Source organism: Pinus tabuliformis, chromosome 6, assembly GCF_031772625.1.
Source record: "Pinus tabuliformis cultivar Carrire ecotype Pingquan chromosome 6, CPIR1, whole genome shotgun sequence".
Lineage (NCBI taxonomy): Eukaryota > Viridiplantae > Streptophyta > Pinopsida > Pinales > Pinaceae > Pinus > Pinus tabuliformis.
In genome coordinates, this window is record NC_142292.1 from 1,855,700,981 (window position 1) to 1,855,713,751 (window position 12,771).

General features: G+C 37.8%; 2 long non-coding RNA genes across 2 annotated transcripts; both read left to right on the top strand.

The window, feature by feature from the left end:
• Window positions 1-226: 226 nt before the first annotated feature.
• Window positions 227-586, top strand: LOC149266457 (uncharacterized). Its single transcript, XR_016252886.1, has 2 exons — window positions 227-419; window positions 508-586. It is a non-coding gene; the product is annotated as an uncharacterized LOC149266457 (long non-coding RNA).
• A 265-nt stretch (window positions 587-851) lies between these two features.
• LOC149266458 (uncharacterized) lies at window positions 852-2,102 on the top strand. Its single transcript, XR_016252899.1, has 3 exons — window positions 852-1,639; window positions 1,727-1,813; window positions 1,994-2,102. It is a non-coding gene; the product is annotated as an uncharacterized LOC149266458 (long non-coding RNA).
• The last annotated feature ends 10,669 nt before the right edge of the window (window positions 2,103-12,771 follow it).

Here is a 12,771-nt window from a genome sequence, read left to right on the forward strand (position 1 = left end):
AGCTCATGCGCAAGTGTTTCCAAACCCGTCCTGATTGGAAAGTCAATGCTTTCATGGTTGATGATGCACTGGCTGAAATCAGTGCCTTGAGGTAACTTTAACATTGTCATGATATAACCAAACTTGCATTTTTTCTAAAAATATCACACTAAAATGCATTGAATATGGCAGGAGGATCACAGGTTGTGATGTGATCTTATGCGTTTGGCATGTATGAAGGGCTTGGTTGAAAAATGTCAATCGATTGGCCACTAGTTCCATAAAAGCCAAAGAGATGTTCAGTGAGTTAGGTTTCATCATGAAACACACTCTCAATTATGAAGTGGAAGATGCAATCAATCAATTTTTTATCAAGTTTGCAGATGAAGAGAAGTTCTTAGACTATTTCAACAAGAATTGGGTCACTGGAGATAAGATTCGTAAGTAAACATTTTTTTCATATTATATGTATTTTTTTCTTTTATAAAGGTGATAGAGTGAGACTGACATCGTTCTATTTGCAATTAGGTATGTGGGTGAAAGGTTGTCGGGAGTTTCCTCATGCAAATCAGGAGACCAATAATGCTGTTGAGTCATACCATTGTTACCTAAAAACAACATTTCTATCTGATAGAAGGAAAAAATGTGCCCGGAGGATGGATTGGTTATTGCATATGCTACTAACAACAGTTGAACCTTGTTATCGGTTCAAGGAAATCTTAAAAGAAGAAGGATTCCTAAACAACTACAAGAGAGAAAAGCAGCTAGAATCATCAGTGGAACGAGCTAGAAAAATTATGGATACTGATTGTTGTCCTCATGAGAACATAACACGTGCTTATTGGGTGAGAAGTCAAACAGATCGAGATAAAAAATACCTTGTCACCTGGTATCGTAAGGATTTTATAACGTGTGAATGTCCATGGTCTATCCGTGGAAACATTTGCAAGCATGCCATAAAGGTTAATTGGTTGTATTTCCAATCGGATAATTCAAATCCATTGCTTCATCAACATGCAAAGGATAACATATGCAATGACCCACCTGAGATCAATATAGAGCCTCAAAACCATGATGAAGATGTCGATGCTACTCTTATGGCCACAAATGTTGTTGACGCAGATGCCGAGGCACTTCATTTGGCAAGGGAGGAGTTGTTTAGCTATACCCATCTCATTTTAGATAACCCTCCTACTACTTTGGCAAAGACAATCCAATTGACTGATATGCTTTAAAAAATGTTGGATGAAGCCAATAATTTGCACGTTACTGATTTTGACTTCACACCTGGATTGGAATCTCTTGATCCATCTTTGAAGAGGAAGAAGAGTTTCCTTAGCCCCACAAAGAAAAGAAGAAGCAGCAGAAAAAAAAATGGTTTGGAAATTGATTTAAATGTTGATCCATCAGAATATGAACCATTTGAGTTTCGATACCTCAATAAGCGAGGACGTCATCGATCAAATAATGTCGTCTCTATGGTTCCAGGTTAGTTTCATGTGTTGAATAGAGTCATGATTTTAGATTTAAGTATTTAATCATCACTATTCTTTAACATGTGGTATGTTTATTTTTACAGCAATGCAACAATCCCCAACCATGGTGATAACCCAAGACCAAAGGGAGATGCAAGACCATCCAACCTTACTTTCCATGCCAGGTACATTTGACACTCTTTCATTGTGTGTGCACATATACCTTGATGCTCTAGAAAATTTCTTTGCGATAACGTTTGACATTTTTCTAGGTAACTATAGAATAAGTGGAGAAGCATCATCTTCAACCATGACTGATCATCTACAGAAGGACTTCAACTCTAGTGGGAATCAATGAGGTATGCACAAATAATAGATAAGCTAGGTTATTATGGCGTCGTCAGGTGGCCCTTTATCATATGATAAGTATATTTATGTTTTTCCATTGTTATGTTGTTATAAAAATACCTTTTTCATAATCTGTTCTCTGAAAGTTCATGAAACTTTGTGTTTTGACATGGAATGTTGTGTTGTTTCAGAAGGCTCTAGGTACATTGAGAACATGGGTGCCTGCAAAATTTGAGGAAAGTTTGAGCCTTTATCAGTGCAATATTAAAAATATGGGTGCCTGATGAGCACCGAGGAATGTTTGAGCTCTCATCAACGCAATGAGCAGGTTCTCTATTTTATTTTCAGCCATGTTTACAGAGAGCACAACATGCAGGTGGGCAGGCTTTCAAAGCAAGGAATTGAAGCTCCTGAAGAAGTCCTGGTGCTGGTGCAAAATGGAGGGATCATCCTCAACATACCAGACCTTTCCTCATCTAGTCCTTATTTCCTTGTTTTCTGATGTGATTTCTGATTATAGGCACTCTGTGTTTCCACGTGATGGTCTGGGTTATATTCCAGATGTAATAGACAGTTTCCTCTTAATGGTTCTAAGGTTTTTTTGAACTTATGGACTTCTACAGAGCCTCTTGTTAGGCATTTAGTTTTTGATGTCATGAAGTTATATGCTCTTTGACAGTAGACAGCGCAGTGATGACAGTTATGATAGGCCTTCTTCACTGTTTATGTTCCTGCAGGCACTAGGAAAATGTAACTTCCTTTCTTCTTATAATATAATGTTACAATTTTTTCCATGGAAAAAAAATAATAGCAATCATACAAGTAGGCAGAAAAATCAAAAGTAAAACACAAACTAGTTACTGAACCATCAAAAGGATTTAGATCAGGCTCTTATATTGGCAGAACTAAACAGTGAAAACAATTGCTTTACCACAACCATAAGATGCAATAGTACCATTCAATTACATACGGAGCTATTTTGTTTTGAGTCTTTGATCATGTATGACAGTTGACTATGTATTGCCATTGGGTACCATTTATCAACAACTATGATCACCAAACTTTCCTTGAACAAAGGACACTTGACTTACTTACTGATGTAGCGCTCCACAATTCTTTCAGTGCATGCACCTTGAACACACCTGGGGGGTACTTTACCTTCCCTTCTGCTGATCACTGCAACTTCTGCCGCTTCAGAAAGCTTGCATCTCCAGCTCAACAAAAACTTCTATCAATCACTCTTTGCTGCTCCAAGATGACTAAACATAGGCTAACTTCTAGCACTACTTTGCCACTTCAAAGAACGCTGCTCATAAGGTCTTCTTCCCTCTAGATGTCATTTGCTCCTCAAAGACACCAGTACATAGGGTCTGCACTGCTACCCTCTTATCACTGAAGTCTACCCACCTGCAACTCACTGAACTAGGGCACACAGACAACCCTCAAGACTGCTCTTTTGCTCCTCCAAAAGTCAATCCTTAGGGCACTAAAATTCTGCCTTCACACTGTCATTATGCTACTCCAATAATGACAAACTTAGTGCCTCTAAGACTGCCCTCTTAACTGTCACAGGCCTGCTCCTTGTTGATAGTACTAGGGCTTCACAAAACTGCTGTTCAAACACACTAGAACAGCCCTACCATCCCTAGCAATCAGCCAACATGAAAGACAAATACATACTTCTAAAAGACAGCTCCAACAGTCCTGTAATTCTTGGTTCTGTGCACAGGATTCACTGAAGTTTTCAGCCCTCTTTAGGGCTTCTGTCACATCCACAGAACAGCCTAACTCGGCCTACAAACATACGTCCAAATCAGCAACAAATCTCACCATAAGACCCTGAACTCCTGCACTATTACTCAAGGAAACTCGACCCTTTTTATCACTGTTTTTCCAGGGTTATACTACGGTTTGATATAATGGATTGGTTCATGAGCCTACTTTGATCATATGTTGTCTTCCATCTATATTATAATGCTATGTGTTTGGAAACATGAATGAAAATCTTTAAAATTATGTTTAAAATATTTAAAATTATGTTTTTTTATAAAAAAAAATAAATATTTAATGTATTTTTTACAACGACCGAGTCATTGAAATCGACTAGGCCGAGTCATTACCGAATCCTGGTCGGAGTCGGAGTCGATCCTCGGCCTGGTCAGAGTCCTGGTCCTGGTTGTAAAACACTGCCCAAGAGCTCAAGTGTTCATTCCTCCAACAACCATTTCAATTGGGAAGGGTTTCTTTAAATAAGAGAAGAGCCAATCTCTGATGAAATAAAATAACAATATTTTTTCTAACTAAAGATAAATTAATAAAATGTTGATGGCGGTGGCACAGAGATAACAGCTAATTTCTAAAAGCTAGATGAGTGGATTGAATGGCTCAAGAGATGCCTAAGAGATTTGATGATTATACAAGTTGGCATACTTGCTTAAGGGTGATGTACCCTAAATGAAGTAAGACTCCTAAATGATGTACCCTAAATTGCACAACGTATATAATTTCAAGGTAAAACTCCAGCAATAACAAACATTTATCCATGCACAAATCTGTCTCTTACAAGCTGTTCCAGAAAGGTTGGTGTAACAGATTTATACATGAATATGTAGTCTGGCATATTTGATCTCAAATGAGGCATGTCCGACTGTAAAATTTGTGTGAATTCTGCAAGTGATTGGCAAGGTGGTTGGAGATGACTGAGAAGCAGTGCCCAGGATTTACCATGCCAATTTGTTTCTTTTCCTATTAACCTTGTAACCCAAACTGCTCATGAGTTTATCCAAACACTTGATTTTTAGCATGCATATTGTATTGAAGAACATGTTATATATGATGGTCACTTCATACTAGTTCTGTCTCAGCCATTGCAGGGAATATTGGCCCTACCTGCTGTCGAGGAACAACCCACAATCCAATCATTGGATCAACTCCCAAATATGATTACATTACCAGTAGAGGATGGAAATGTATTGTAGCCATTGCAAGGAATATTGGCCCTACCTGCTGTCGAGGGACAACCCAGTATCAAATCATTGGATGAACTCCCAGAGATGATTACATTACCAGTAGAGGATGGAACTGTATTACAGATTAACAAAGCTATGTATGCAGAAATTTATCACAAGAAATCTATGCCTTGTGAAGTGTTGTAGCTAGGAAATTGATATTTTTGACATATTTGTTTATATACCCATGGTAGCCTACATGTTTTATAGTAGAGATTGCTATCCAATGGTACTTTTACATATTCACTGCAATGGTCATCATTTGACATTTAAAACTCCATATGTATATGCGTATATATATATAATGGATGCTTGGTTTTTTCAATTATGTTTACAGTTTCAAGTGATGTAAAGAGGCCAATAATCACTGAATCAAATAATATTATTTAAAATATAAACCTGAGGGAAAAGTGCACACTTGTGAGTCGAGACATTAGTCAACCCAGGGACCCCAAATTTGGCCTTATGTGTTCTCAAGTATTTGCTTTAAAAATATTAAAATTAAAATATTCTACAAATTAAGTCTTGAAACTAGACCAGAACATAGAAAAGAGTTGCTGGCCACCATAAGCAAGTAACCAGAAGGGTAATGCATCACACAAGCACAACAAACCTCTAAGCAATCAACTAGATACTCATTACAGTGAAAAATAAATCAGTATGTTGATGTAAGGTTTAGTTTCATTAAGTTATTGATTCAAATCTTATGAAAAGAAGTAGAGCCTTAACTATGTAAATTGTTTATTTGTGGATATGTTAATTGGGGTATCTCTAGCTGTTGGATGGAATGACCACTGTCTTTCTAACTCAGGATTTATTTTCCCTACCCAAGTTCAAATCTGAGCTAGTGACATCATAATGAACTATAATATCTTGCTAAATATTCTTGTATTAGCTTCTAGCTTTGACATAACTTGATCCTGCAACTTCACTCTAATCTTTCCAGTGGAAAAAACTGATCTTCCCCCCTCATTCAAGCAAATTGGAAGTAAATCCCTTTTATGCATTTGGCTTAGTAAATCCCTAATTCACTTCTAGAAAAGTGCGCCCAAGGTGCTTTCAGAAGTTTCCTAAAATAGAGAGCCTCACTCCTAGACTAATGCACACTAGTCTAAAACTGGTTACCTCATTTACCATGCACTTTTCCTATAAATTGATAACAACAATTAAAGGATAGAAACAGTGCCTAAAACAAGGATGTCTATATTTTCACTATAAGAGATGAGACAAATTGAAGAGGGAGCATGCATAAACCTCATTGACATACCATTCAAGATTTCCCAACCCAAGTAGACAACTATCTATTATCTATTGGATGAGGAGGACACATACGTAAAGAAACCTTTCATCACTGATCAACAACCAACTAACAAATCAAATAGCATATCAATATCTCTCCAGAAACAAAGATCTGAGAAGGTGTTTGGGAGGATCAGACAACATCATAATGTATTGATGATAATCAGAAAATCATGAACCAGTTACTTTTCTCAAAATACATTTGTCCATGTACATGGAATATATTACATTTGTCCATAAATTTGTCTCCCATACAAAAAACTGTAATGATTGCATGTTGGGGAAAAATAAAATATTAATAGGTTCTTCTTTAGTGAAAGAACCATGCGATGATAGACCCCAGAAAAATGATAACAACAACCCATTCACACAATGGGGATTTATATTGATGGTGATCAATGATTTCTGTTGCAGTGGATGGTGATCCTATGTCATATTTGGCATCTACATATGTGCTTAAAAATGCTCTGGACATTATATCAGTGGGCATCTTTTCAATATCTGCAGAGTGATTGATGGTAAAATGTTGAAATTGACAACTCCAATTTATTGCTTCCTTATGAAGAGGTTTTAAATTGTCCTTCCGAACCCGATAGATGCCTTTCATCTGATTACATATCAACTCCGAGTTGGTGAAGACTTCAATATCATTGACATCATGTTGTTTTGCCTCTTTTAACCCTTCAACAAGGGCAATGTAATATGCCTCATTGTTTGTCGTCATTCCAGGCACTTCTCTCTTTCCATGAAATAAATGATTTGTTGCCATATTGTAAAGGACGAATTTAATAACTGCTCGACCTGGATTTGGAAAGCAAGACACTTCAATGCATAAATGCCACTTTTGCACCATTTTTTACACTTCAAAAACCTGAAAAACAAATAACAATAAATTCATGTTAAACAAGTAGACAATTATCTTTTTCCTAATACTCAACATGTTTTTCAATCATATATAATTAAAAAAAGCAGATAATTTGTGTTCATTTACATTGCATCACTTTTAATACTGGCAACTATTCTGCAAAAAACACATTTAGTAATCACCACTTTATATAGATGAAATTCTCATTATAGGACCCAAATACATCTATGAGTTTTAAAATAAATGATACTCAAGGAAGTGAATATTGTATGCAGTTCCCTTATTTTTGGATGTGTGAATAGGAATAATTCTGATCATAGACTAATTCACATCATTCTTTGGTGTGTCTGTTGATAGTAAGTACAGATTCCCTTATTTTGGGATGTGTGAATAGATTAATTCAGATCACAGTGAACATATTGCTTCATTATTCTCAAACATTTCTGTATAATAGTCCTCTCACAAAGGTACCATTACACTAAGGTTGGAGAATTAGTGTATTATGGTGTGTCATAAATACCATCCTGTACAGCATCATCATTTCCCAACATTCTTAATTTTGAACCCTTGAGGCTTCTTATAAAATTGTTTTGCCCATTACCCTGTTTCAATGGTTGGAAGCTTTATTGATTCAGTTTCTTTGTGCCCAGTATTTGATAGCAAAGAGTTTCAATTTCTATGTGTTTCTATGAATTTCATGGAGAAGGATTGTTAGACCAGATTAGTTAGGTTGAGTGGCCTGTATAGAGGTGATCGTAGAGAAGTTGCACTCAGAATTGCATTGAACACAAAAACTAAAACTCAAAGCCCTCATTGGCATACTGAACAACAAAGGTACATCTTGTTATTCCATTGCCCACTAACTGTTGTGCAAGCTACACTGAAGACAAAGATCATATTTTCACCTAACGATTGAAAGTGCACTAACATGCCTGCATTTTTTAGGGCAGGTGACCTGACATTCTTATTTCTTGGAGATTGCTCTCTGGTCTTCTAGGTCTCATTTCTGGTCAGTTTCGTTTTTAGACTTGAAGGACAAGTTCTCGGTTGGATTTTCTGATGGGGTCTCTTCTGGAGTCGGTGTGGATGTGGTATTCATATCCGGATAAGCTTATTGTTATCGAGGTGAGGAGTGTATTTTACAATTACAGAGTAAACATCGTGAAACAGAGTGTGCTGATATCGAGTTGCTTAGACAATTAAGCAAGACAATAAGACCAACTTAACTGTGTATCCAAACTTAGCAATAAACTAGTGATTGAGCATTCATCGCGAGATCACACCAATGAGATAAAGAATTGCTCAATTGTACAGTGTATTTCTGGCACAATATCTAATACAAATTTGAGTAGTGATTATTAATGCTGTAGGGAGCAATATGGCTTGAGTCATTTGAAGGAAACAATTGTGCAGCTAGATCCCACAAGACAACAATCTGATCTCTCGATGATGCTGAAGATGATCTACAAGTACAAATATACATATTTATACAAGATCAAATATCAATGGAGGTGGTCCTGAATGGTTACCTTTGTGAAAATTGGATGATCATTGTCTCATCTCTGGAAATCAGGACACTTGAGAGTGTGTTCACTCTGGCAGAACTAATTAGTTGCATTTCCCTCATTGGTGTCATTAACTTTGATTGCCCAATTGGTTGGCTGTGCAACCATATGGTTAAACGAGTTCTCATCCTATAGACTCCTCTCTTGTGGTGGTTTTCTCAAAACTCCTTGTGATTTCTCTTATGTGATTGGTAGATGCACTGAACGCACAGGTCTAACTTGCCAAAGGCTGCAAATCTTGAGACTATACTGAGCAGAGTTACTTTCTTGAAATTAATTTTTGTATATGAATTTGATTGGCTTCCATGGAATTTGGAAGGGCTGCGATAATTTTCTACCTAAGTTAAGATCATGTCCCTGTTCCATGTTAGAAGCTGAAGTGAGCTATGCTCAGGTATAACCTTTCGGTTGGGACCAACCCTTACAGGGTGGGAAGACCTTTCAGGACCTTAACCAATTTGTTCAACTAAAACAATACTCCTGCTTTGGTGCCATATTGTTTATGCTGAAATGTGAGCAAGTTTTGTTTGCTGTTAAAGTTTTCATTGTGTGTAGGTCTGGGTCATATGAAAAATGTTGGTGCATGAGTGTCCATTGTGGCACAATTGATTTTTAATGGGGAATATTTCTCAAATTTGAACAGAAATTATACATAGTTTATAACAGGGATTGCCAACTTTTCCCTTGAAGATCTTCATCTTTCATTGTAAGACTAGTACATTATAAATTCTTATTTATGTAATGGTGCATATTGAAAATTGATGATAGAGCTGTTGCTTGTGTCAAGCCAAATCATAGTCATATATATTAAGGACGATAAAGTCCATTTTTATTTAAAATTGAATGAATGTAATGGATGCTTCTAAGAATTCTTTTTCCAAAGAAAACCTCACAGGATATTATAAAATTGAATGAATGTAATGGATGCTTCTAAGAATTCTTTTTCCAAAGAAAACCTCACAGGATCCCCTCTCTTGCTTGGAATATCCCTTCAAAGGTGTATAGTTTTTTGCTGGTACGGAGGAGCAAGTTCCAATTGCAGATTGTCTATGATATTTCTTGCTGTAATTGTTGTTCAGAAGTTTTCAGCCCTCTTTAGGGATTCTGTCACATCCACAGAACAGCCTAACTCGGCCTACAAACATACGTCCAAATCAGCAACAAATCTCACCATAAGACCCTGAACTCCTGCACTATTACTCAAGGAAACTCGACCCTTTTTATCACTGTTTTTCCGGGGTTATACTACGGTTTGATATAATGGATTGGTTCATGAGCCTAACAGAAGAGCCTTTGATGATGAACCCAATCCTCATATAATTGTGATCTGGGCAGAAACGCATTTCTCAGCTAGCAATTTGGGTTTAATAAATTGATTTTAATGAAGCACTGGTAGTCATAATGAATATGTAGAAGATGATAAACAGTGCGAAGGGAAAGGGAATATGTATAAAGGCGAGAGTGTCCAGTGGGTGCGCTATATCTACGTACGTGGCTTCGATATTTTCCACTTAACTTGAGGTGGAAATAAAGAATATAATTATAAATAATACAATCTACAGGAAGAATGTCATGCTGTTGTCAACAACCATTGTTGATTGGTCACATGGAGATCAAGGAAACCAGTGCCATGGATTAAATTGTTTACTGCAACAATAGAAATGGGGAGGAGATAGATTTTCGAAGGATGAGAGTACCTGGCCTCCGAGCTGCAGTGCGGAAGGAGTTCGCAGAGGTAGCGAGTATCAGAGCACAGGCCTCCGAGTTGCAGTGCGGAAAGAGTTCGCAGAGGTGAGAGCGAAACCAGAGTAATGGTAGGGGAGCACAGCGAAACGGAGTGAATGGGCGCGAGTGTTGAATTCGAATGGAGGGAATTAAATCGCCAGCTCATTACTCCCCGCAGGAATTACTCACCGATCCGTCAGGGATGTCAGGCGATCGGTCAGGAAGGAATGTCAGGGAATGTCAGGGCGGAGCGGGAGGGTGGCGGAGAACGGGCGGAGAGAGGGTGGCGGAAGAAGGAGAGATTTCCGGCAGCCGGAGCCGAATGATTTTCCGGCCGGTGCCGGAAAAGGGGCCATTCTACAGCCTCCGTAGACTACTCCCGTGAAAAATATTAAACTTGCCAACAAACGGTTAGTTGCCAATTGTTACATATTCAAATGTCGTGCCAACAAATTTTTTTTTGATTAAATAAAAGAATCAACTAATTTTGGGAGGTGGGGGATTCAAACCCCAACCTCCACTCATCTAGCCTACTCTGCCACCAATTAGCCACAAGCTTGATCCTTGGTGGCTCCACCAAGGGTTTAGTATTTAACCTTTTGACAATTCATTTGCACGGGGAAGATAGCAATGGAACAGAGAACACAGTGGAACCCTGAGCGTGAATGGAATCACGTGAGGCACCAAAACCATGATGTAGTGCCAAAGGGAGGAACCATGATTTGCACATTTTTCGAGGCAAAGAATGTTTTGTAGAGAATATTCCTTGATACCTAAAAGATTCCCTAGGGAGGTAAATTTTCATTTTGTCAAAATGATATGAAGTTTACAATCATTTTAACCAAAATTCCACATGGAACATGATGGTGAAATCAAAATCACCATCTGAGCAGCAGATTCGTATATTCCCAGCTGAGCAAAATCTTTGAAGAATCTTGAGGGAATCTTCCAGATTCCTTGGAGGCTGAAAATCAGTAGAGTGAGAATGAAACCGAGTTTACACTCAAAAGTCTTAGAATCTCACAAGGATAATGATAGAAAGATTAGATTTCTGATCTGAGTTGCAGATCTCTAGTCAACCCATAGAACAAAATCTTTGGAGAATCATGGCGAATCTAAAAGATTCCTGCAGGCCCAGATTTAGATGGTGTCAGAATTCGACAAATGGATAATCAATTTTACACTTCTCGGTGACAGAAATTCAATGGTGTAGTCAGATTTTGTAATTGAGCCTTCCATTTTTCGGCCAACTTCAGAGGTGCAGGTACATGAACCAGTCATGTCATATTTTCCTTCATAATTGCTGAGATGATGTATTACGTTTTGAGATCCCTACTTGATGTTATGTTGTGGGATCGCTTTTGCCACATTATGTGAGATGTATTTAGCTTTTCATGCTATGTATTATTGTTGAGATCTTCGTGTAACTATGTTGAAGGGATACTTGTTGCCACATTGTGTGAGATCTAGTTAGTTGTCACACTGAGAGGAAGCCTTCTTGAGTGAGAATTCTTGTAAGCAGAACATCTCGTGGAGAGACAAGCCACTCTTGTTTGATGGTGTATGAACTTCCTATGACAAAGAGTCTTCCATGTACATCATTATCATTCCCAGGATTATATGAAGCGACCTCCACCATCTTGACACTGGGCCTGGAGATGTAGTCCATACTGGATGAACTTCATTATCAAACATGTCATGTTCATGATTTGTTGATTATTTTCCTGTTTCCTCTTGTTTAATCATGCACCTATGTTATTTTATGCTCTTTAAAATTGAATTCTAACAACATCATAGAAGCAAAGGATCTTGAATAATTCTAGTAGCTGAAGGAACCCAGATCAAGTTTGGTATCAGAGAAGTCTTCGCGCTGATGTGAATTGTGAGCGTGAATGACTTAACGTGCAGAAATGGAGGATGACAAAGAAATGTACGAGGCATTCCTAAGGATTTCCAAAATGGTGGATATGATGTATGAAGCTTATGAGGAAGGAGAGAAAGAAAGAGCAGAGAGTGATGATTTGTCCACACCTTCCAGTGTACATTCATCGCCTTCATCGTCTTCTCATCATTCGAATGAGGAGATCAACCAAAGAATTCAAGAAGATAACATTGAATTGAAGATGATTCTACGAGAAGATAAGGAGGAGAAGCAATGATTGCAGCTTCAATTGCGAGCCATGGAAGAGACCCTTGAAGAATTAAAGCGCAACAACCAAAGTCTTCAAGCAAAGCATGCTGAATTAAGGAGTCTTGTACAAGAAGAGAAAGAGGAGAAGCAGAGACTGCAACTTCAGCTATGGGCCACGAAAGAGGCCTTGGAGGATTTGAAGTGCAAGGAAGGCTTAAATAATCCCTCATCACCTATTTCAGAATCAACAATTGAGGTAAACAATGTTGATTGTTCTTCAAATTCATCTTTACATGATTTAATTTCTATTGGAAATTTGGAGGTACTGGTTACAAGAACCAGCATGAGACTCCTTACCAAGATGGGGTACAAAGGA